We start from the raw sequence: 26,817 nt of genomic DNA, 5'->3' as shown, positions 1-26,817 counted from the left end.
TAACTGTTTATGAATAATAAAATGTATTAACTAAGGAGTAGGATGGCACAGTTGTTAGTATGTTTTTTGTTTTGTTTCTTTTTCATAAATACAACAGTAGTACCTGATGTCTCAGTGGCTTTCAAAATTAAATTATGCATGCAAACCTGTGAACTAGAAAGATAACTAAGATATCCATCCATTATATTCCATAATATCCATGAAATATATGGCGCTGAAATACAGTATGTGTGACACATAAAAGACACCAAGGGATTGGGTGAGCTCCCATCACAAAAAAAAAAAACTGCGAACCTGCACTACAGCGACCATAGTACAGTATGGAGACCAAGGCGTTTTATGGGAAGAGACGGGGTGCTTCTGCCACCCCAGCTTCCAAAGAGCGAAGGGTAAGCAAATACAGCAGACTTCATCTGAAATACGCGATTACAGCGCATATTACAAGGTATTATTGTCGTTTTGAATTTTAAATTCAATTATAATTATTTCTTCGTAGCCTGTTCTTCAAGAAAACACCGCACGGGCGAAACGATCTACCACCAGGACAGTAAAAAAGAAAGCGGTAAGACGGAAAAAAAAGAAAAGTTTATTTTGACTTCTGTTCCGCGACTGATGAATACTACTGTGTGACTTTATTTCTTACATGAATTATGTTATTTTGCCACAGGCCGTGGGTCTCTGCTCTCGGCCACTGGCCAGGGTGCCAACCTGTAGAAGCAGCACCTGTATGGAGACATTTCGGCAGCAGCGGGAGCATTACGATGCATTACTGGGGAGGATTGGGAGGCTAGAGTTCCAGCAGTCAAACAGTTGAGCAGCTGTCTCCCGAAAAGTGCCTCTCCCCGCCGCACAGGCTGCAATGCCTGGCGGAAGCTCTGCCCCACGCAGAGCACACACCGCCTCAGGACACTCCATCCCGGCCTTTCAGTTCACCACCGCGCAGGAATCTGTTGATGCTGTCCCCGCCGGCTATCTCCCCCCAGGAAGCACAGCGGAATTCACAGATGCCAGTGGGACGAATAATTCTCCCAGATGTCCAACTGCTACCCTTCACCCAGGAGATGGAGGGGGGGTTGTACTTGCAGTGCATCGGCATAGACGGGAAAGCAAGAGCCGATCGCTACGCCGCCCTCGTGTTTCGAAATCTTGTGACTTTTGAAATTTACTGGGGGTGGACCACGTCTGTAAATTTCGATGGGTCCAGAGGCAAAAGTGCCTTGCCTTGCAATCTCCGGGAAACCATTAGTACGATGGTGAATCGGAGATTCTCAACCCTTGCTGCGTACGACTGGAAAAGAATTCGTGATCGGATCAACGAAATGCTTCGTAGGAGGAGGGGGTCTTTTCCTCTTGTCTAACAGTCTGTCCACAAACAAAACATTCCTGTTAGACAAGAGGAATTGAAAAAAAACAATTTTGTCAATGAAAACCGGTGTGTGTGTCTCTCCCTGCTGGATGTCCCTCTCACAAACTGCTGAATGAATAAAATAATTTTATTGAAAACGAGTTTGCGATTGTCTGGTCTTTAAATTCTTGAGATACGTGATTCCATATTATATTCCCTTTTAATCAAATTCTAAAAGTATGCTTGTTGACTCCGGTATCGCGTTAGTTAAAGACTTCGATGCTTAAAATGTTTAGGGAGAAATGGAATACTGGTGTGTATGTTTTCTTTAAAGTACCGAGACCAGCCATATACTGTATGTTTAAGTTCCAAAATTAATATCGTTTATGGGCTTCACACGCGTTGCAGTATGCTCAGGCACTAAGTAAAAGGAGATGCTTCGTATTGCTTGACTAATTTTAAAAACTAAGTTATAAATGCAGACGCTCCCTCGATGCGCTGCTCTGGTGCGTCGGCTCCTACACAGTGCCTGTCTGCCGTAAGCGTTACAATATACTAAATACTAAATACTAAAGCCAATACTGGCTCAATGGGCTTTGACGTGCTAATGCGTTGGTTTAACAGTCCGGGTGTGGCAGGCTTCCAATATCAACTCGACTCGATTGGAAGACAATGAACGTATTTTAGCCCTAATTGAATTAATAGCAAACATTGTTTACATAAAATACATTTTTACAAGAATGTTTATAATAATACGATCTATTGTTAAAAGCTGAGCCTACTTTAAAAATAAAGGAAAAGCATTTTTAGAGAGCAATCACGCTGTGTTTATGTAGAAAAAGTGATTAGGTTTATGAGCAATCTAATTACCTATTCGCTTAAAACGCTATATAAAATAAAGTTTATTTAGAGATGAATGATCAGTGTCGCAGTTTAAATAATGTGAGTCAGGAAACTAACACAGCGCCACCGGATTTAATAACGCAATAAAAACGCTATAAAATAATGTGACACAGTACAGCACAGTACAATAATACTGACCATGACTTTAGAAGCATAAATTACCTTACACTCAATTTAAACACAAGCTGTCTTTCTGTATGAACCTCTAAGCTGGTTCATACAGAAAATGTAGAAACGCATTAGCCTGATTATGATTAAAAAACACATAATTAAACACGCGTTTGCAATTTAAATCAGAACACGATTTAAATCAATATAAATGTTTATATTGTAACGCATACTGTCCAGCCTCCATTTCTCTATAAAAATTTACTGTTGCACACACACACACACAATAGAAGCAGGAACCGCTGTCAGAAGGGAAGATTTGTTCAAAATATCGCAAATATCGATCATGTTGCGATATTTTGAAATATAAAAGTCAATTGATTGTCCATAATATCGCTTACCTATTTTTTCGAAGAAATGTTTGTTAAAATAAATGTTCAGCACCAGCTGGATTCGAACACACAACCTGCCAGTTGGTAGTCACGCACCTAGACCAGTAGGCTACAAGACAGCTCGCATGATCAGGCAGGTGAAACAGCCCTGCCGCAGTACACGGATATAATCATACCGTTATTAAATTCTTTAGATACGCGATTCCATATTATATTCCCTTTTAATCAAATTCTAAAAGTATGCTTGTTGACTCCGGTATCACGTTAGTTAAAGACTTCCAAGCTTACAATGTTTAGGGAGAAATGGAATACTGGTGTGTATTTTTTTCTTTAAAGTACCAAGACCAGCTATATACTGTATGTTTACGTTCCAAAATTAATATCGTTTATGGCCTTCACACGCGTTACAGTATGCTCCTATTCTTTTTATGCTCAGCTAACAGCCTGAAAAAACGCGTTTATTTCGGGCTGAAAAACACGTTTTGAAAAGTCTGCTTTTCCTGCCCCATAAGTTACATGGGGGTGACCAAACTTGCAGAAACATGTTTATTTCTGCTACAAAACACGTTTTGACACTTTCTGCACACTGGGGTTAAGAGCTGAGGCAGTGGGCTATTCTGAGCCTAGCAGGTACATTGGTATTCAACAGCCTGAAAAAACGCGTTTATTTCGGGCTGAAAAACACATTTTGAAAAGTCTGCTGTTCCTGCCCCATAAGTTACATGGGGGTGACCAAACTTGCAGAAACATGTTTATTTCTGCTACAAAACACATTTTGACACTTTCTGCACACTGGGGTTAAGAGCTGAGGCAGTGGGCTCTTCTGAGCCTAGCAGGTACATTGGGATTCAACAGTCTGAAAAAACGCGTTCATGTCGGACTGAAAAACACGTTTTGAAAAGTCTCCTGTTCCTGCCCCATAAGTTACATGGGGGTGACCAAACTTGCAGAAACATGTTTATTTCTGCTACAAAACACGTTTTGACACTTTCTGCACACTGGGGTTAAGAGCTGAGGCAGTGGGCTCTTCTGAGCCTAGCAGGTACATTGGGATTCAACAGCCTGAAAAAACGCGTTTATTTCGTGCTGAAAAACATGTTTTGAAAAGTCTGCTGTTCCTGCCCCATAAGTTACATGGGGGTGACCAAACTTGCAGAAACGTTTATTTCTGCTGAAAAACACATTTTCACACTTTCTGCACACTGGGGTTAAGAGCTGAGGCAGTGGGCTCTTCTGAGCCTAGCAGGTACATTGGGATTCAACAGCCTGAAAAAACGTGTTTATTTCGTGCTGAAAAACACGTTTTGAAAAGTCTGCTGTTCCTGCCCCATAAGTTACATGGGGGTGACCAAACTTGCAGAAACATGTTTATTTCTTCTGAAAAACAAATGTTGACACTTTCTGCACACTGGGGCTAAGAGCTGAGGCAGTGGGCTCTTCTGAGCCTAGCAGGTACATTGGGATTCAACAGACTGAAAAAACGCGTTTATTTCGGGCTGAAAAACACGTTTTGAAAAGTCTGCTGTTCCTGCCCCATAAGTTACATGGGGGTGACCAAACTTGCAGAAGCATGTTTATTTCTGCTGAAAAACATGATTTGACACTTTCTGCACACTGGGGTTAAGAGCTGAGGCAGTGGGCTCTTCTGAGCCTAGCGGGTACATTGGGATTCAACAGCCTGAAAAAACGCGTTTATTTCGTGCTGAAAAACACGTTTTGAAAAGTCTGCTTTTCCAGCGCCATGTTACATGGGGGTAACCAAACTTGCAGAAACATGTTTATTTCTGCTGAAAAACATGTTTTGACACTTTCTGCACACTGGGGTTAAGAGTTGAGGCAGTGGGCTCTTCTGAGCTTAGCAGGTACATTGGGATTCAACAGCCTGATAAAACGCGTTCATTTCGGGCTGAAAAACACGTTTTGAAAAGTCTGCTGTTCCTGCCAAATATGTTACATGGGGGTGACCAAACTTGCAGAAACATGTTTATTTCTGCTACAAAACACGTTTTGACACTTTCTGCACACTGGGATTAAGAGCTGAGGCAGTGGGCTATTCTGAGCTTAGCAGGTACATTTGGATTCAACAGCCTGAAAAAACGCGTTTATTTCGTGCTGAAAAACACGTTTTGAAAAGTCTGCTTTTCCTGCCCCATAAGTTACATGGGGGTGACCAAACTTGCAGAAACGTTTATTTCTGCTGAAAAACACATTTTCACACTTTCTGCACACTGGAGTTAGGAGCTGAGGCAGTGGGCTCTTCTGAGCCTAGCAGGTACATTGGGATTCAACAGCATGAAAAAACGCGTTTATTTCGGACTGAAAAACACATTTTGAAAAGTCTGCTGTTCCTGCCCCATAAGTTACATGGGGGTGACCAAACATGCAGAAACGTTTATTTCTGCTACAAAACACGTTTTGACACTTTCTGCACACTTTGATTAAGAGTTGAGGCAGTGGGCTCTTCTGAGCCTAGCAGGTACATTGGGATTCAACAGCATGAAAAAACGCGTTTATTTCGGACTGAAAAACACATTTTGAAAAGTCTGCTGTTCCTGCCCCATAAGTTACATGGGGGTGACCAAACTTGCAGAAAGATGTTTATTTCTGCTGAAAAACATGTTTTGACACTTTCTGCACACTGGGGTTAAGAGCTGAGGCAGTGGGCTCTTCTGAGCCTAGCAGGTACATTGGGATTCAACAGCCTGAAAAAACGCGTTCATTTCGGGCTGAAAAACACGTTTTGAAAAGTCTGCTGTTCCTGCCCCATAAGTTACATGGGGGTGACCAAACTTGCAGAAACGTTTATTTCTGCTGAAAAACATATTTTCACACTTTCTGCACACGGGGTTAAAAGCTTAGGCACTGGGCTCTTCTGAGCCTAGCAGGTTCATTGGGATTCGTCAGCCTGAAAAAACGCATTCATTTCAGGCTGAAAAACAAGTTTTGAAAAGTCTGCTGCCCCATAAGTTACATGGGGGTGACCAAACTTGCAGAAACATGTTTATTTCTGCCCATTATTCCTGCCCCATAAGTTACATGGGGGTGACCAAACTTGCAGAAACATGTTTATTTCTGCTACAAAACACATTTTGACACGTTCTGCACACTGGGGTTAAGAGCTGAGGCAGTGGGCTCTTCTGAGCCTAGCAGGTACATTGGGATTCAACAGTCTGAAAAAACGCGTTCATTTCGGCCTGAAGAACACGTTTTGAAAAGTCTGCTGTTCCTGCCCCATAAGTTACATGGGGGTGACCAAACTTGCAGAAACATGTTTATTTCTGCTGAAAAACAAATGTTGACACTTTCAACAGCCTGAGCTCTTCTGAGCCTAGCAGGTACATTGGGATTCAACAGCCTGAAGAAACGCGTTTATTTCGTGCTGAAAAACACGTTTTGAAAAGTCTGCTTTTCCTGCGCCATGTTACATGGGGGTGACCAAACTTGCAGAAACATGTTTATTTCTGCTGAAAAACATGTTTTGACACTTTCTGCACACTGGGGTTAAGAGTTGAGGCAGTGGGCTCTTCTGAGCTTAGCAGGTACATTGGGATTCAACAGCCTGAAAAAACGCGTTTATTTCGTGCTGAAAAACACGTTTTGAAAAGTCTACTGTTCCTGCCCCATAAGTTACATGGGGGTGACCAAACTTGCAGAAACATGTTTATTTCTGCTGAAAAACACGTTTTGACACTTTCTGCACACTGGGTTTAAGAGCTGAGGCAGTGGGCTCTTCTGAGCCTAGCAGGTACATTGGGATTCAACAGCCTGAAAAAACGCGTTCATTTCGTGCTGAAAAACACGTTTTGAAAAGTCTGCTGTTCCTGCCCCATAAGTTACATGGGGGTGACCAAACTTGCAGAAACGTTTATTTCTGCTGAAAAACATATTTTCACACTTTCTGCACACGGGGTTAAAAGCTGAGGCACTGGGCTCTTCTGAGCCTAGCAGGTTCATTGGGATTCGTCAGCCTGAAAAAACGCATTCATTTCAGGCTGAAAAACACGTTTTGAAAAGTGTGCTGTTCCTGCCCCATAAGTTACATGGGGGTGACCAAACTTGCAGAAACATGTTTATTTCTGCTGAAAAACACTTTTTGACACTTTCTGCACACTGGGGTTAAGAGTTGAGGCAGTGGGCTATTCTGAGCCTAGCAGGTACATTGGGATTCAACAGTCTGAAAAAACGCGTTCATTTCGGCCTGAAGAACACGTTTTGAAAAGTCTGCTGTTCCTGCCCCATAAGTTACATGGGGGTGACCAAACTTGCAAAAACATGTTTATTTCTGCTGAAAAACAAATGTTGACACTTTCTGCACACTGGGGCTAAGAGCTGAGGCAGTGGGCTCTTCTGAGCCTAGCAGGTACATTGGGATTCAACAGACTGAAAAAACGTGTTTATTTCGTGCTGAAAAACACGTTTTGAAAAGTCTGCTGTTCCTGCCCCATAAGTTACATGGGGGTGACCAAACTTGCAGAAACATTTATTTCTGCAGAAAAACACATTTTCACACTTCCTGCACACTGGGGTTAAGAGCTGAGGCAGTGGGCTCTTCTGAGCCTAGCAGGTACATTGGGATTCAACAGCCTGAAAAAACGCGTTTATTTCGGGCTGAAAAACACGTTTTGAAAAGTCTGCTGTTCCTGCCACATAAGTTACATGGGGGTGACCAAACTTGCAGAAGCATGTTTATTTCTGCTGAAAAACATGATTTGACACTTTCTGCACACTGGGGTTAAGAGCTGAGGCAGTGGGCTCTTCTGAGCCTAGCAGGTACATTGGGATTCAACAGCCTGAAAAAACGCGTTTATTTCGTGCTGAAAAACACGTTTTGAAAAGTCTGCTTTTCCAGCGCCATGTTACATGGGGGTAACCAAACTTGCAGAAACATGTTTATTTCTGCTGAAAAACATGTTTTGACACTTTCTGCACACTGGGGTTAAGAGTTGAGGCAGTGGGCTCTTCTGAGCCTAGCAGGTACATTGGGATTCAACAGTCTGAAAAAACGCGTTCATTTCGGCCTGAAAAACACGTTTTGAAAAGTCTGCTTTTCCTGCGCCATGTTACATGGGGGTGACCTAACTTGCAGAAACATGTTTATTTCTGCTGAAAAACATGTTTTGACACTTTCTGCACACTGGGGTTAAGAGTTGAGGCAGTGGGCTCTTCTGAGCTTAGCAGGTACATTGGGATTCAACAGCCTGAAAAAACGCGTTCATTTCGGGCTGAAAAACACGTTTTGAAAAGTCTGCTGTTCCTGCCCCATAAGTTACATGGGGGTGACCAAACTTGCAGAAACATGTTTATTTCTGCTACAAAACACGTTTTGACACTTTCTGCACACTGGGATTAAGAGCTGAGGCAGTGGGCTATTCTGAGCCTAGCAGGTACATTGGGATTCAACAGCCTGAAAAAACGCGTTTATTTCGTGCTGAAAAACACGTTTTGAAAAGTCTGCTGTTCCTGCCCCATAAGTTACATGGGGGTGACCAAAGTTGCAGAAACGTTTATTTCTGCTGAAAAACACATTTTCACACTTTCTGCACACTGGGGTTAAGAGCTGAGGCAGTGGGCTCTTCTGAGCCTAGCAGGTACATTGGGATTCAACAGCCTGAAAAAACGTGTTTATTTCGTGCTGAAAAACACGTTTTGAAAAGTCTGCTGTTCCTGCCCCATAAGTTACATGGGGGTGACCAAACTTCCAGAAACATGTTTATTTCTGCTGAAAAACAAATGTTGACACTTTCTGCACACTGGGGCTAAGAGCTGAGGCAGTGGGCTCTTCTGAGCCTAGCAGTTATATTGGGATTCAACAGCCTGAAAAAACGCGTTTATTTCGTGCTGAAAAACACATTTTGAAAAGTCTGCTGTTCCTGCCCCATAAGTTACATGGGGGAGACCAAACTTGCAGAAACATGTTTATTTCTGCTGAAAAACACGTTTTGACACTTTCAGCACACTGGGGTTAAGAGCTGAGGCAGTGAGCTCTTCTGAGCCTAGCAGGTACATTGGGATTAAACAGCCTGAAAAAACGCGTTTATTTCGTGCTGAAAAACACGTTTTGAAAAGTTTGCTTTTCCTGCGCCATGTTACATGGGGGTGACCAAACTTGCAGAAACATGTTTATTTCTGCTGAAAAACATGTTTTGACACTTTCTGCACACTGGGGTTAAGAGCTGAGGCAGTGGGCTCTTCTGAGCCTAGCAGGTACATTGGGATTCAACAGCCTGAAAAAACGTGTTTATTTCGTGCTGAAAAACACGTTTTGAAAAGTCTGCTTTTCCTGCGCCATGTTACATGGGGGTGACCAAACTTGCAGAAACATGTTTATTTCTGCTGAAAAACATGTTTTGACACTTTCTGCACACTGGGGTTAAGAGTTGAGGCAGTGGGCTCTTCTGAGCTTAGCAGGTACATTTGGATTCAACAGCCTGAAAAAACGCGTTTATTTCGTGCTGAAAAACACGTTTTGAAAAGTCTGCTTTTCCTGCCCCATAAGTTACATGGGGGTGACCAAACTTGCAGAAACGTTTATTTCTGCTGAAAAACACATTTTCACACTTTCTGCACACTGGGGTTAGGAGCTGAGGCAGTGGGCTCTTCTGAGCCTAGCAGGTACATTGGGATTCAACAGCCTGAAAAAACGTGTTTATTTCGTTCTGAAAAACACGTTTTGAAAACTCTGCTGTTCCTTCCCCATAAGTTACATGGGGGTGACCAAACTTGCAGAAACGTTTATTTCTGCTGAAAAACACGTTTTGACACTTTCTGCACACTGGGGTTAAGAGCTGAGGCAGTGAGCTCTTCTGAGCCTAGCAGGTACATTGGGATTCAACAGCCTGAAGAAACGCGTTTATTTCGTGCTGAAAAACACGTTTTGAAAAGTCTGCTTTTCCTGCGCCATGTTACATGGGGGTGACCAAACTTGCAGAAACATGTTTATTTCTGCTGAAAAACATGTTTTGACACTTTCTGCACACTGGGGTTAAGAGTTGAGGCAGTGGGCTCTTCTGAGCTTAGCAGGTACATTGGTATTCAACAGCCTGAAAAAACGCGTTTATTTCGTGCTGAAAAACACGTTTTGAAAAGTCTGCTTTTCCTGCCCCATAAGTTACATGGGGGTGACCAAACTTGCAGAAACATGTTTATTTCTGCTGAAAAACAAATTTTGACACTTTCTGCACACTGGGGTTAAGAGCTGAGGTAGTGGGCTCTTCTGAGCCTAGCAGGTACATTGGGATTCAAGAGCCTGAAAAAACGCGTTTATTTCGTGCTGAAAAACACGTTTTGAAAAGTCTACTGTTCCTGCCCCATAAGTTACATGGGGGTGACCAAACTTGCAGAAACGTTTATTTCTGCTGAAAAACATATTTTCACACTTTCTGCACACGGGGTTAAAAGCTGAGGCACTGGGCTCTTCTGAGCCTAGCAGGTTCATTGGGATTCAACAGTCTGAAAAAACGCATTCATTTCAGGCTGAAAAACACGTTTTGAAAAGTCTGCTGTTCCTGCCCCATAAGTTACATGGGGGTGACCAAACTTGCAAAAACATGTTTATTTCTGCTGAAAAACAAATGTTGACACTTTCTGCACACTGGGGCTAAGAGCTGAGGCAGTGGGCTCTTCTGAGCCTAGCAGGTACATTGGGATTCAACAGACTGAAAAAACGCGTTTATTTCGTGCTGAAAAACACGTTTTGAAAAGTCTGCTGTTCCTGCCCCATAAGTTACATGGGGGTGACCAAACTTGCAGAAACATTTATTTCTGCAGAAAAACACATTTTCACACTTCCTGCACACTGGGGTTAAGAGCTGAGGCAGTGGGCTCTTCTGAGCCTAGCAGGTACATTGGGATTCAACAGACTGAAAAAACGCGTTTATTTCGGGCTGAAAAACACGTTTTGAAAAGTCTGCTGTTCCTGCCCCATAAGTTACATGGGGGTGACCAAACTTGCAGAAGCATGTTTATTTCTGCTGAAAAACATGATTTGACACTTTCTGCACACTGGGGTTAAGAGTTGAGGCAGTGGGCTCTTCTGAGCTTAGCAGGTACATTTGGATTCAACAGCCTGAAAAAACGCGTTTATTTCGTGCTGAAAAACACGTTTTGAAAAGTCTGCTGTTCCTGCCCCATAAGTTACATGGGGGTGACCAAACTTGCAGAAGCATGTTTATTTCTGCTGAAAAACATGATTTGACACTTTCTGCACACTGGGGTTAAGAGCTGAGGCAGTGGGCTCTTCTGAGCCTAGCAGGTACATTGGGATTCAACAGCCTGAAAAAACGCGTTTATTTCGTGCTGAAAAACACGTTTTGAAAAGTCTGCTTTTCCAGCGCCATGTTACATGGGGGTAACCAAACTTGCAGAAACATGTTTATTTCTGCTGAAAAACATGTTTTGACACTTTCTGCACACTGGGGTTAAGAGTTGAGGCAGTGGGCTCTTCTGAGCTTAGCAGGTACATTTGGATTCAACAGCCTGAAAAAACGCGTTTATTTCGTGCTGAAAAACACGTTTTGAAAAGTCTGCTTTTCCTGCCCCATAAGTTACATGGGGGTGACCAAACTTGCAGAAACGTTTATTTCTGCTGAAAAACACATTTTCACACTTTCTGCACACTGGGGTTAGGAGCTGAGGCAGTGGGCTCTTCTGAGCCTAGCAGGTACATTGGGATTCAACAGCCTGAAAAAACGTGTTTATTTCGTTCTGAAAAACACGTTTTGAAAAGTCTGCTTTTCCTGCCCCATAAGTTACATGGGGGTGACCAAACATGCAGAAACGTTTATTTCTGCTACAAAACACGTTTTGACACTTTCTGCACACTGGGATTAAGAGTTGAGGCAGTGGGCTCTTCTGAGCCTAGCAGGTACTTTGGGATTCAACAGCCTGAAAAAACGCGTTCATTTCGGACTGAAAAACACATTTTGAAAAGTCTGCTGTTCCTGCCCCATAAGTTACATGGGGGTGACCAAACTTGCAGAAACATGTTTATTTCTGCTGAAAAACATGTTTTGACACTTTCTGCACACTGGGGTTAAGAGCTGAGGCAGTGGGCTCTTCTGAGCCTAGCAGGTACATTGGGATTCAACAGCCTGAAAAAACGCGTTCATTTCGGGCTGAAAAACACGTTTTGAAAAGTCTGCTTTTCCTGCCCCATAAGTTACATGGGGGTGACCAAACTTGCAGAAACATGTTTATTTCTGCTGAAAAACAAATTTTGACACTTTCTGCACACTGGGTTTAAGAGCTGAGGCAGTGGGCTCTTCTGAGCCTAGCAGGTACATTGGGATTCAACAGCCTGAAAAAACGCGTTCATTTCGTGCTGAAAAACACGTTTTGAAAAGTCTGCTGTTCCTGCCCCATAAGTTACATGGGGGTGACCAAACTTGCAGAAACGTTTATTTCTGCTGAAAAACATATTTTCACACTTTCTGCACACGGGGTTAAAAGCTGAGGCACTGGGCTCTTCTGAGCCTAGCAGGTTCATTGGGATTCGTCAGCCTGAAAAAACGCATTCATTTCAGGCTGAAAAACAAGTTTTGAAAAGTCTGCTGTTCCTGCCCCATAAGTTACATGGGGGTGACCAAACTTGCAGAAACATGTTTATTTCTGCTACAAAACACATTTTGACACTTTCTGCACACTGGGGTTAAGAGCTGAGGCAGTGGGCTCTTCTGAGCCTAGCAGGTACATTGGGATTCAACAGTCTGAAAAAACGCGTTCATTTCGGCCTGAAGAACACGTTTTGAAAAGTCTGCTGTTCCTGCCCCATAAGTTACATGGGGGTGACCAAACTTGCAGAAACGTTTATTTCTGCAGAAAAACACATTTTCACACTTTCTGCACACTGGGGTTAAGAGCTGAGGCAGTGGGCTCTTCTGAGCCTAGCAGGTACATTGGGATTCAACAGCCTGAAAAAACGTGTTCATTTCGGGCTGAAAAACACGTTTTGAAAAGTCTGCTTTTCCTGCCCCATAAGTTACATGGGGGTGACCAAACTTGCAGAAACATTTATTTCTGCAGAAAAACACATTTTCACACTTCCTGCACACTGGGGTTAAGAGCTGAGGCAGTGGGCTCTTCTGAGCCTAGCAGGTACATTGGGATTCAACAGCCTGAAAAAACGCGTTCATTTCGGGCTGAAAAACACGTTTTGAAAAGTCTGCTTTTCCTGCCCCATAAGTTACATGGGGGTGACCAAACTTGCAGAAACATGTTTATTTCTGCTGAAAAACAAATTTTGACACTTTCTGCACACTGGGGTTAAGAGCTGAGGTAGTGGGCTCTTCTGAGCCTAGCAGGTACATTGGGATTCAAGAGCCTGAAAAAACGCGTTTATTTCGTGCTGAAAAACACGTTTTGAAAAGTCTACTGTTCCTGCCCCATAAGTTACATGGGGGTGACCAAACTTGCAGAAACGTTTATTTCTGCTGAAAAACATATTTTCACACTTTCTGCACACGGGGTTAAAAGCTGAGGCACTGGGCTCTTCTGAGCCTAGCAGGTTCATTGGGATTCGTCAGCCTGAAAAAACGCATTCATTTCAGGCTGAAAAACACGTTTTGAAAAGTGTGCTGTTCCTGCCCCATAAGTTACATGGGGGTGACCAAACTTGCAGAAACATGTTTATTTCTGTTGAAAAACACTTTTTGACACTTTCTGCACACTGGGGTTAAGAGTTGAGGCAGTGGGCTATTCTGAGCCTAGCAGGTACATTGGGATTCAACAGTCTGAAAAAACGCGTTCATTTCGGCCTGAAGAACACGTTTTGAAAAGTCTGCTGTTCCTGCCCCATAAGTTACATGGGGGTGACCAAACTTGCAAAAACATGTTTATTTCTGCTGAAAAACAAATGTTGACACTTTCTGCACACTGGGGCTAAGAGCTGAGGCAGTGGGCTCTTCTGAGCCTAGCAGGTACATTGGGATTCAACAGACTGAAAAAACGCGTTTATTTCGTGCTGAAAAACACGTTTTGAAAAGTCTGCTGTTCCTGCCCCATAAGTTACATGGGGGTGACCAAACTTGCAGAAACATTTATTTCTGCAGAAAAACACATTTTCACACTTCCTGCACACTGGGGTTAAGAGCTGAGGCAGTGGGCTCTTCTGAGCCTAGCAGGTACATTGGGATTCAACAGACTGAAAAAACGCGTTTATTTCGGGCTGAAAAACACGTTTTGAAAAGTCTGCTGTTCCTGCCCCATAAGTTACATGGGGGTGACCAAACTTGCAGAAGCATGTTTATTTCTGCTGAAAAACATGATTTGACACTTTCTGCACACTGGGGTTAAGAGTTGAGGCAGTGGGCTCTTCTGAGCTTAGCAGGTACATTTGGATTCAACAGCCTGAAAAAACGCGTTTATTTCGTGCTGAAAAACACGTTTTGAAAAGTCTGCTGTTCCTGCCCCATAAGTTACATGGGGGTGACCAAACTTGCAGAAGCATGTTTATTTCTGCTGAAAAACATGATTTGACACTTTCTGCACACTGGGGTTAAGAGCTGAGGCAGTGGGCTCTTCTGAGCCTAGCAGGTACATTGGGATTCAACAGCCTGAAAAAACGCGTTTATTTCGTGCTGAAAAACACGTTTTGAAAAGTCTGCTTTTCCAGCGCCATGTTACATGGGGGTAACCAAACTTGCAGAAACATGTTTATTTCTGCTGAAAAACATGTTTTGACACTTTCTGCACACTGGGGTTAAGAGTTGAGGCAGTGGGCTCTTCTGAGCTTAGCAGGTACATTTGGATTCAACAGCCTGAAAAAACGCGTTTATTTCGTGCTGAAAAACACGTTTTGAAAAGTCTGCTTTTCCTGCCCCATAAGTTACATGGGGGTGACCAAACTTGCAGAAACGTTTATTTCTGCTGAAAAACACATTTTCACACTTTCTGCACACTGGGGTTAGGAGCTGAGGCAGTGGGCTCTTCTGAGCCTAGCAGGTACATTGGGATTCAACAGCCTGAAAAAACGTGTTTATTTCGTTCTGAAAAACACGTTTTGAAAAGTCTGCTTTTCCTGCCCCATAAGTTACATGGGGGTGACCAAACATGCAGAAACGTTTATTTCTGCTACAAAACACGTTTTGACACTTTCTGCACACTGGGATTAAGAGTTGAGGCAGTGGGCTCTTCTGAGCCTAGCAGGTACTTTGGGATTCAACAGCCTGAAAAAACGCGTTCATTTCGGACTGAAAAACACATTTTGAAAAGTCTGCTGTTCCTGCCCCATAAGTTACATGGGGGTGACCAAACTTGCAGAAACATGTTTATTTCTGCTGAAAAACATGTTTTGACACTTTCTGCACACTGGGGTTAAGAGCTGAGGCAGTGGGCTCTTCTGAGCCTAGCAGGTACATTGGGATTCAACAGCCTGAAAAAACGCGTTCATTTCGGGCTGAAAAACACGTTTTGAAAAGTCTGCTTTTCCTGCCCCATAAGTTACATGGGGGTGACCAAACTTGCAGAAACATGTTTATTTCTGCTGAAAAACAAATTTTGACACTTTCTGCACACTGGGTTTAAGAGCTGAGGCAGTGGGCTCTTCTGAGCCTAGCAGGTACATTGGGATTCAACAGCCTGAAAAAACGCGTTCATTTCGTGCTGAAAAACACGTTTTGAAAAGTCTGCTGTTCCTGCCCCATAAGTTACATGGGGGTGACCAAACTTGCAGAAACGTTTATTTCTGCTGAAAAACATATTTTCACACTTTCTGCACACGGGGTTAAAAGCTGAGGCACTGGGCTCTTCTGAGCCTAGCAGGTTCATTGGGATTCGTCAGCCTGAAAAAACGCATTCATTTCAGGCTGAAAAACAAGTTTTGAAAAGTCTGCTGTTCCTGCCCCATAAGTTACATGGGGGTGACCAAACTTGCAGAAACATGTTTATTTCTGCTACAAAACACATTTTGACACTTTCTGCACACTGGGGTTAAGAGCTGAGGCAGTGGGCTCTTCTGAGCCTAGCAGGTACATTGGGATTCAACAGTCTGAAAAAACGCGTTCATTTCGGCCTGAAGAACACGTTTTGAAAAGTCTGCTGTTCCTGCCCCATAAGTTACATGGGGGTGACCAAACTTGCAGAAACGTTTATTTCTGCAGAAAAACACATTTTCACACTTTCTGCACACTGGGGTTAAGAGCTGAGGCAGTGGGCTCTTCTGAGCCTAGCAGGTACATTGGGATTCAACAGCCTGAAAAAACGTGTTCATTTCGGGCTGAAAAACACGTTTTGAAAAGTCTGCTTTTCCTGCCCCATAAGTTACATGGGGGTGACCAAACTTGCAGAAACATGTTTATTTCTGCTGAAAAACAAATTTTGACACTTTCTGCACACTGGGTTTAAGAGCTGAGGCAGTGGGCTCTTCTGAGCCTAGCAGGTACATTGGGATTCAACAGCCTGAAAAAACGCGTTTATTTCGTGCTGAAAAACACGTTTTGAAAAGTCTACTGTTCCTGGCTCATAAGTTACATGGGGGTGACCAAACTTGCAGAAACGTTTATTTCTGCTGAAAAAACATATTTTCACACTTTCTGCACACTGGGGTTAAGAGTTGAGGCAGTGGGCTCTTCTGAGCTTAGCAGGTACATTGGGATTCAACAGCCTGAAAAAACGCGTTCATTTCGTGCTGAAAAACACGTTTTGAAAAGTCTGCTGTTCCTGCCCCATAAGTTACATGGGGGTGACCAAACTTGCAGAAACATGTTTATTTCTGCTGAAAAACAAATGTTGACACTTTCTGCACACTGGGGCTAAGAGCTGAGGCAGTGGGCTCTTCTGAGCCTTGCAGGTACATTGGGATTCAACAGCCTGAAAAAACGCGCTTATTTCGTGCTGAAAAACACGTTTTGAAAAGTCTGCTGTTCCTGCCCCATAAGTTACATGGGGGTGACCAAACTTGCAGAAACATGTTTATTTCTGCTGAAAAACAAATTTTGACACTTTCTGCACACTGGGTTTAAGAGCTGAGGCAGTGGGCTCTTCTGAGCCTAGCAGGTACATTGGGATTCAACAGCCTGAAAAAACGCGTTTATTTCGTGCTGAAAAACACGTTTTGAAAAGTCTACTGTTCCTGGCTCATAAGTTACATGGGGGTGACCAAACTTGCAGAAACGTTTATTTCTGCTGAAAAAACATATTTTCACACTTTCTGCACACTGGGGTTAAGAGTTGAGGCAGTGGGCTCTTCTGAGCTTAGCAGGTACATTGGGATTCAACAGCCTGAAAAAACGCGTTCATTTCGTGCTGAAAAACACGTTTTGAAAAGTCTGCTGTTCCTGCCCCATAAGTTACATGGGGGTGACCAAACTTGCAGAAACATGTTTATTTCTGCTGAAAAACAAATGTTGACACTTTCTGCACACTGGGGCTAAGAGCTGAGGCAGTGGGCTCTTCTGAGCCTTGCAGGTACATTGGGATTCAACAGCCTGAAAAAACGCGCTTATTTCGTGCTGAAAAACACGTTTTGAAAAGTCTGCTGTTCCTGCCCCATAAGTTACATGGGGGTGACCAAACTTGCAGAAACATGTTTATTTCTGCTGAAAAACATGTTTTGACACTTTCTGCACACTGGGGTTAAGAGTTGAGGCAGTGGGCTCTTCTGAGCCTAGCAGGTACATTGGGATTCAACAGCCTGAAAAAACGCGTTCATTTCGTGCTGAAAAACACGTTTTGAAAAGTCTGCTGTTCCTGCCCCAAAAGTTACATGGGGGTGACCAAACTTGCAGAAACGTTTATTTCTGCTGAAAAACATATTTTCACACTTTCTGCACACGGGGTTAAAAGCTGAGGCACTGGGCTCTTCTGAGCCTAGCAGGTTCATTGGGATTCGTCAGCCTGAAAAAACGCATTCATTTCAGGCTGAAAAACACGTTTTGAAAAGTGTGCTGTTCCTGCCCCATAAGTTACATGGGGGTGACCAAACTTGCAGAAACATGTTTATTTCTGCTGAAAAACACTTTTTGACACTTTCTGCACACTGGGGTTAAGAGTTGAGGCAGTGGGCTATTCTGAGCCTAGCAGGTACATTGGGATTCAACAGTCTGAAAAAACGCGTTCATTTCGGCCTGAAGAACACGTTTTGAAAAGTCTGCTTTTCCTGCCCCATAAGTTACATGGGGGTGACCAAACTTGCAGAAACGTTTATTTCTGCTGAAAAACACATTTTGACACTTTCTGCACACTGGGGTTAAGAGCTGAGGCAGTGGGCTCTTCTGAGCCTAGCAGGTACATTGGGATTCAACAGTCTGAAAAAACGCGTTCATTTAGGACTGAAAAACACGTTTTGAAAAGTCTGCTGTTCCTGCCCCACAAGTTACATGGGGGTGACCAAACTTGCAGAAACATGTTTATTTCTGCTGAAAAACACATTTTGACACTTTCTGCACACTGGGGTTAAGAGCTGAGGCAGTGGGCTCTTCTGAGCCTAGCAGGTACATTGGGATTCAACAGCCTGAAAAAACGCGTTTATTTCGTGCTGAAAAACACGTTTTGAAAAGTCTAATGTTCCTGCCCCATAAGTTACATGGGGGTGACCAAACTTGCAGAAATGTTTATTTCTGCTGAAAAACATATTTTCACACTTTCTGCACACGGGGTGAAAAGCTGAGGCACTGGGCTCTTCTGAGCCTAGCAGGTTCATTGGGATTCGTCAGCCTGAAAAAACGCATTCATTTCATGCTGAAAAACACGTTTTGAAAAGTCTGCTGTTCCTGCCCCATAAGTTACATGGGGGTGACCAAACTTGCAGAAACATGTTTATTTCTGCTGAAAAACACGTTTTGACACTTTCTGCACACTGGGGTTAAGAGTTGAGGCAGTGGGCTATTCTGAGCCTAGCAGGTACATTGGTATTCAACAGCCTGAAAAAACGCGTTTATTTCTGGCTGAAAAACACGTTTTGAAAAGTCTGCTGTTCCTGCCCCACAAGTTACATGGGGGTGACCAAACTTGCAGAAACATGTTTATTTCTGCTGAAAAACACATTTTGACACTTTCTGCACACTGGGGTTAAGAGCTGAGGCAGTGGGCTCTTCTGAGCCTAGCAGGTTTATTGGGATTCGTCAGCCTGAAAAAACGCATTCATTTCAGGCTGAAAAACAAGTTTTGAAAAGTCTGCTGTTCCTGCCCCATAAGTTACATGGGGGTGACCAAACTTGCAGAAACATGTTTATTTCTGCTGAAAAACAAATGTTGACACTTTCTGCACACTGGGGCTAAGAGCTGAGGCAGTGGGTTCTTCTGAGACTAGCAGGTACATTGGGATTCAACAGCCTGAAAAAACGCGCTTATTTCGTGCTGAAAAACACGTTTTGAAAAGTCTGCTGTTCCTGCCCCATAAGTTACATGGGGGTGACCAAACTTGCAGAAACGTTTATTTCTGCAGAAAAACACATTTTCACACTTTCTGCACACTGGGGTTAAGAGCTGAGGCAGTGGGCTCTTCTGAGCCTAGCAGGTACATTGGGATTCAACAGCCTGAAAAAACGCGTTCATTTCGTGCTGAAAAACACGTTTTGAAAAGTCTGCTGTTCCTGCCCCATAAGTTACATGGGGGTGACCAAACTTGCAGAAACGTTTATTTCTGCTGAAAAACATATTTTCACACTTTCTGCACACGGGGTTAAAAGCTGAGGCACTGGGCTCTTCTGAGCCTAGCAGGTTCATTGGGATTCGTCAGCCTGAAAAAACGCATTCATTTCAGGCTGAAAAACACGTTTTGAAAAGTCTGCTGTTCCTGCCCCATAAGTTACATGGGGGTGACCAAACTTGCAGAAACATGTTTATTTCTGCTGAAAAACATATTTTCACACTTTCTGCACACTGGGGTTAAGAGTTGAGGCAGTGGGCTATTCTGAGCCTAGCAGGTACATTGGTATTCAACAGCCTGAAAAAACGCGTTCATTTCGTGCTGAAAAACACGTTTTGAAAAGTCTGCTGTTCCTGCCCCATAAGTTACATGGGGGTGACCAAACTTGCAGAAACATGTTTATTTCTGCTGAAAAACAAATGTTGACACTTTCTGCACACTGGGGCTAAGAGCTGAGGCAGTGGGCTCTTCTGAGCCTAGCAGGTACATTGGGATTCAACAGCCTGAAAAAACGCGCTTATTTCGTGCTGAAAAACACGTTTTGATAAGTCTGCTGTTCCTGCCCCATAAGTTACATGGGGGTGACCAAACTTGCAGAAACATGTTTATTTCTGCTGAAAAACATGTTTTGACACTTTCTGCACACTGGGGTTAAGAGTTGAGGCAGTGGGCTCTTCTGAGCTTAGCAGGTACATTGGGATTCAACAGCCTGAAAAAACGCGTTTATTTCGTGCTGAAAAACACGTTTTGAAAAGTCTGCTTTTCCTGCCCCATAAGTTACATGGGGGTGACCAAACTTGCAGAAACATGTTTATTTCTGCTGAAAAACAAATTTTGACACTTTCTGCACACTGGGGTTAAGAGCTGAGGTAGTGGGCTCTTCTGAGCCTAGCAGGTACATTGGGATTCAAGAGCCTGAAAAAACGCGTTTATTTCGTGCTGAAAAACACGTTTTGAAAAGTCTACTGTTCCTGCCCCATAAGTTACATGGGGGTGACCAAACTTGCAGAAACATGTTTATTTCTGCTGAAAAACAAATTTTGACACTTTCTGCACACTGGGTTTAAGAGCTGAGGCAGTGGGCTCTTCTGAGCCTAGCAGGTACATTGGGATTCAACAGCCTGAAAAAACGCGTTTATTTCGTGCTGAAAAACACGTTTTGAAAAGTCTACTGTTCCTGGCTCATAAGTTACATGGGGGTGACCAAACTTGCAGAAACATGTTTATTTCTACTGAAAAACACGTTTTGACACTTTCTGCACACTGGGTTTAAGAGCTGAGGCAGTGGGCTCTTCTGAGCCTAGCAGGTACATTGGGATTCAACAGCCTGAAAAAACGCGTTCATTTCGTGCTGAAAAACACGTTTTGAAAAGTCTGCTGTTCTTGCCCCATAAGTTACATGGGGGTGACCAAACTTGCAGAAACGTTTATTTCTGCTGAAAAACATATTTTCACACTTTCTGCACACGGGGTTAAAAGCTGAGGCACTGGGCTCTTCTGAGCCTAGCAGGTTCATTGGGATTCGTCAGCCTGAAAAAACGCATTCATTTCAGGCTGAAAAACAAGTTTTGAAAAGTCTGCTGTTCCTGCCCCATAAGTTACATGGGGGTGACCAAACTTGCAGAAACATGTTTATTTCTGCTACAAAACACATTTTGACACGTTCTGCACACTGGGGTTAAGAGCTGAGGCAGTGGGCTCTTCTGAGCCTAGCAGGTACATTGGGATTCAACAGCCTGAAAAAACGCGTTCATTTCGGCCTGAAGAACACGTTTTGAAAAGTCTGCTGTTCCTGCCCCATAAGTTACATGGGGGTGACCAAACTTGCAGAAACATGTTTATTTCTGCTGAAAAACAAATGTTGACACTTTCTGCACACTGGGGCTAAGAGCTGAGGCAGTGGGCTCTTCTGAGCCTAGCAGGTACATTGGGATTCAACAGCCTGAAAAAACACGCTTATTTCGTGCTGAAAAACACGTTTTGAAAAGTCTGCTGTTCCTGCCCCATAAGTTACATGGGGGTGACCAAACTTGCAGAAACGTTTATTTCTGCTGAAAAACACGTTTTGACACTTTCTGCACACTGGGGTTAAGAGCTGAGGCAGTGAGCTCTTCTGAGCCTAGCAGGTACATTGGGATTCAACAGCCTGAAGAAACGCGTTTATTTCGTGCTGAAAAACACGTTTTGAAAAGTCTGCTTTTCCTGCGCCATGTTACATGGGGGTGACCAGACTTGCAGAAACATGTTTATTTCTGCTGAAAAACATGTTTTGACACTTTCTGCACACTGGGGTTAAGAGTTGAGGCAGTGGGCTCTTCTGAGCTTAGCAGGTACATTGGGATTCAACAGCCTGAAAAAACGCGTTTATTTCGTGCTGAAAAACACGTTTTGAAAAGTCTGCTTTTCCTGCCCCATAAGTTACATGGGGGTGACCAAACTTGCAGAAACATGTTTATTTCTGCTGAAAAACAAATTTTGACACTTTCTGCACACTGGGGTTAAGAGCTGAGGTAGTGGGCTCTTCTGAGCCTAGCAGGTACATTGGGATTCAAGAGCCTGAAAAAACGCGTTTATTTCGTGCTGAAAAACACGTTTTGAAAAGTCTACTGTTCCTGCCCCATAAGTTACATGGGCGTGACCAAACTTGCAGAAACATGTTTATTTCTGCTGAAAAACACGTTTTGACACTTTCTTCACACTGGGTTTAAGAGCTGAGGCAGTGGGCTCTTCTGAGCCTAGCAGGTACATTGGGATTCAACAGCCTGAAAAAACGCGTTCATTTCGTGCTGAAAAACACGTTTTGAAAAGTCTGCTGTTCCTGCCCCATAAGTTACATGGGGGTGACCAAACTTGCAGAAACGTTTATTTCTGCTGAAAAACATATTTTCACACTTTCTGCACACGGGGTTAAAAGCTGAGGCACTGGGCTCTTCTGAGCCTAGCAGGTTCATTGGGATTCGTCAGCCTGAAAAAACGCATTCATTTCAGGCTGAAAAACACGTTTTGAAAAGTGTGCTGTTCCTGCCCCATAAGTTACATGGGGGTGACCAAACTTGCAGAAACATGTTTATTTCTGCTGAAAAACACTTTTTGACACTTTCTGCACACTGGGGTTAAGAGTTGAGGCAGTGGGCTATTCTGAGCCTAGCAGGTATATTGGTATTCAACAGCCTGAAAAAACGCGTTTATTTCGGGCTGAAAAACATGTTTTGAAAAGTCTGCTGTTCCTGCCCCATAAGTTACATGGGGGTGACCAAACAAGCAGAAACATGTTTATTTCTGCTACAAAACACATTTTGACACTTTCTGCACACTGGGGTTAAGAGCTGAGGCAGTGGGCTCTTCTGAGCCTAGCAGGTACATTGGGATTCAACAGTCTGAAAAAACGCGTTCATTTCGGAATGAAAAACACGTTTTGAAAAGTCTGCTGTTCCTGCACCACAAGTTACATGGGGGTGACCAAACTTGCAGAAACATGTTTATTTCTGCTGAAAAACACATTTTGACACTTTCTGCACACTGGGGTTAAGAGCTGAGGCAGTGGGCTCTTCTGAGCCTAGCAGGTACATTGGGATTCAACAGCCTGAAAAAACGCGTTCATTTCGTGCTGAAAAACACGTTTTGAAAAGTCTGCTGTTCCTGCCCCATAAGTTACATGGGGGTGACCAAACTTGCAGAAACGTTTATTTCTGCTGAAAAACATATTTTCACACTTTCTGCACACGGGGTTAAAAGCTGAGGCACTGGGCTCTTCTGAGCCTAGCAGGTTCATTGGGATTCGTCAGCCTGAAAAAACGCATTCATTTCAGTCTGAAAAACACGTTTTGAAAAGTGTGCTGTTCCTGCCCCATAAGTTACATGGGGGTGACCAAACTTGCAGAAACATGTTTATTTCTGCTGAAAAACACGTTTTGACACTTTCTGCACACTGGGGTTAAGAGTTGAGGCAGTGGGCTATTCTGAGCCTAGCAGGTACATTGGTATTCAACAGCCTGAAAAAACGTGTTTATTTCTGGCTGAAAAACAAGTTTTGAAAAGTCTGCTGTTCCTGCCCCATAAGTTACATGGGGGTGACCAAACTTGCAGAAACATGTTTATTTCTGCTACAAAACACATTTTGACACTTTCTGCACACTGGGGTTAAGAGCTGAGGCAGTGGGCTCTTCTGAGCCTAGCAGGTACATTGGGATTCAACAGTCTGAAAAAACGCGTTCATTTAGGACTGAAAAACACGTTTTGAAAAGTCTGCTGTTCCTGCCCCACAAGTTACATGGGGGTGACCAAACTTGCAGAAACATGTTTATTTCTGCTGAAAAACACATTTTGACACTTTCTGCACACTGGGGTTAAGAGCTGAGGCAGTGGGCTCTTCTGAGCCTAGCAGGTACATTGGGATTCAACAGCCTGAAAAAACGCGTTTATTTCGTGCTGAAAAACACGTTTTGAAAAGTCTAATGTTCCTGCCCCATAAGTTACATGGGGGTGACCAAACTTGCAGAAACATGTTTATTTCTGCTGAAAAACACGTTTTGACACTTTCTGCACAGTGGGGTTAAGAGCTGAGGCAGTGGGCTCTTCTGAGCCTAGCAGGTACATTGGGATTCAAGAGCCTGAAAAAACGCGTTCATTTCGTGCTGAAAAACACGTTTTGAAAAGTCTGCTGTTCCTGCCCCATAAGTTACATGGGGGTGACCAAACTTGCAGAAATGTTTATTTCTGCTGAAAAACATATTTTCACACTTTCTGCACACGGGGTGAAAAGCTGAGGCACTGGGCTCTTCTGAGCCTAGCAGGTTCATTGGGATTCGTCAGCCTGAAAAAACGCATTCATTTCATGCTGAAAAACACGTTTTGAAAAGTCTGCTGTTCCTGCCCCATAAGTTACATGGGGGTGACCAAACTTGCAGAAACATGTTTATTTCTGCTGAAAAACACGTTTTGACACTTTCTGCACACTGGGGTTAAGAGTTGAGGCAGTGGGCTATTCTGAGCCTAGCAGGTACATTGGTATTCAACAGCCTGAAAAAACGCGTTTATTTCTGGCTGAAAAACACGTTTTGAAAAGTCTGCTGTTCCTGCCCCACAAGTTACATGGGGGTGACCAAACTTGCAGAAACATGTTTATTTCTGCTGAAAAACACATTTTGACACTTTCTGCACACTGGGGTTAAGAGCTGAGGCAGTGGGCTCTTCTGAGCCTAGCAGGTTTATTGGGATTCGTCAGCCTGAAAAAACGCATTCATTTCAGGCTGAAAAACAAGTTTTGAAAAGTCTGCTGTTCCTGCCCCATAAGTTACATGGGGGTGACCAAACTTGCAGAAACATGTTTATTTCTGCTGAAAAACAAATGTTGACACTTTCTGCACACTGGGGCTAAGAGCTGAGGCAGTGGGTTCTTCTGAGACTAGCAGGTACATTGGGATTCAACAGCCTGAAAAAACGCGCTTATTTCGTGCTGAAAAACACGTTTTGAAAAGTCTGCTGTTCCTGCCCCATAAGTTACATGGGGGTGACCAAACTTGCAGAAACGTTTATTTCTGCAGAAAAACACATTTTCACACTTTCTGCACACTGGGGTTAAGAGCTGAGGCAGTGGGCTCTTCTGAGCCTAGCAGGTACATTGGGATTCAACAGCCTGAAAAAACGCGTTCATTTCGGAATGAAAAACACGTTTTGAAAAGTCTGCTGTTCCTGCACCACAAGTTACATGGGGGTGACCAAACTTGCAGAAACATGTTTATTTCTGCTGAAAAACACATTTTGACACTTTCTGCACACTGGGGTTAAGAGCTGAGGCAGTGGGCTCTTCTGAGCCTAGCAGGTACATTGGGATTCAACAGCCTGAAAAAACGCGTTCATTTCGTGCTGAAAAACACGTTTTGAAAAGTCTGCTGTTCCTGCCCCATAAGTTACATGGGGGTGACCAAACTTGCAGAAACGTTTATTTCTGCTGAAAAACATATTTTCACACTTTCTGCACACGGGGTTAAAAGCTGAGGCACTGGGCTCTTCTGAGCCTAGCAGGTTCATTGGGATTCGTCAGCCTGAAAAAACGCATTCATTTCAGGCTGAAAAACACGTTTTGAAAAGTCTGCTGTTCCTGCCCCATAAGTTACATGGGGGTGACCAAACTTGCAGAAACATGTTTATTTCTGCTGAAAAACATATTTTCACACTTTCTGCACACTGGGGTTAAGAGTTGAGGCAGTGGGCTATTCTGAGCCTAGCAGGTACATTGGTATTCAACAGCCTGAAAAAACGCGTTCATTTCGTGCTGAAAAACACGTTTTGAAAAGTCTGCTGTTCCTGCCCCATAAGTTACATGGGGGTGACCAAACTTGCAGAAACATGTTTATTTCTGCTGAAAAACAAATGTTGACACTTTCTGCACACTGGGGCTAAGAGCTGAGGCAGTGGGCTCTTCTGAGCCTAGCAGGTACATTGGGATTCAACAGCCTGAAAAAACGCGCTTATTTCGTGCTGAAAAACACGTTTTGAAAAGTCTGCTGTTCCTGCCCCATAAGTTACATGGGGGTGACCAAACTTGCAGAAACATGTTTATTTCTGCTGAAAAACATGTTTTGACACTTTCTGCACACTGGGGTTAAGAGTTGAGGCAGTGGGCTCTTCTGAGCTTAGCAGGTACATTGGGATTCAACAGCCTGAAAAAACGCGTTTATTTCGTGCTGAAAAACACGTTTTGAAAAGTCTGCTTTTCCTGCCCCATAAGTTACATGGGGGTGACCAAACTTGCAGAAACATGTTTATTTCTGCTGAAAAACAAATTTTGACACTTTCTGCACACTGGGGTTAAGAGCTGAGGTAGTGGGCTCTTCTGAGCCTAGCAGGTACATTGGGATTCAAGAGCCTGAAAAAACGCGTTTATTTCGTGCTGAAAAACACGTTTTGAAAAGTCTACTGTTCCTGCCCCATAAGTTACATGGGGGTGACCAAACTTACAGAAACATGTTTATTTCTGCTGAAAAACACGTTTTGACACTTTCTGCACACTGGGTTTAAGAGCTGAGGCAGTGGGCTCTTCTGAGCCTAGCAGGTACATTGGGATTCAACAGCCTGAAAAAACGCGTTCATTTCGTGCTGAAAAACACGTTTTGAAAAGTCTGCTGTTCCTGCCCCAAAAGTTACATGGGGGTGACCAAACTTGCAGAAACGTTTATTTCTGCTGAAAAACATATTTTCACACTTTCTGCACATGGGGTTAAAAGCTGAGGCACTGGGCTCTTCTGAGCCTAGCAGGTTCATTGGGATTCGTCAGCCTGAAAAAACGCATTCATTTCAGGCTGAAAAACACGTTTTGAAAAGTGTGCTGTTCCTGCCCCATAAGTTACATGGGGGTGACCAAACTTGCAGAAACATGTTTATTTCTGCTGAAAAACACTTTTTGACACTTTCTGCACACTGGGGTTAAGAGTTGAGGCAGTGGGCTATTCTGAGCCTAGCAGGTACATTGGGATTCAACAGTCTGA

Source organism: Lepisosteus platostomus, chromosome 13 (genome assembly GCF_059453375.1).
Source record: "Lepisosteus platostomus isolate fLepPlt1 chromosome 13, fLepPlt1.hap1, whole genome shotgun sequence".
NCBI classification, from domain to species: Eukaryota; Metazoa; Chordata; class Actinopteri; order Semionotiformes; family Lepisosteidae; genus Lepisosteus; species Lepisosteus platostomus.
The sequence above is the reverse complement of the archived record's forward strand: the minus strand, read 5'-3'. Positions refer to the sequence as shown.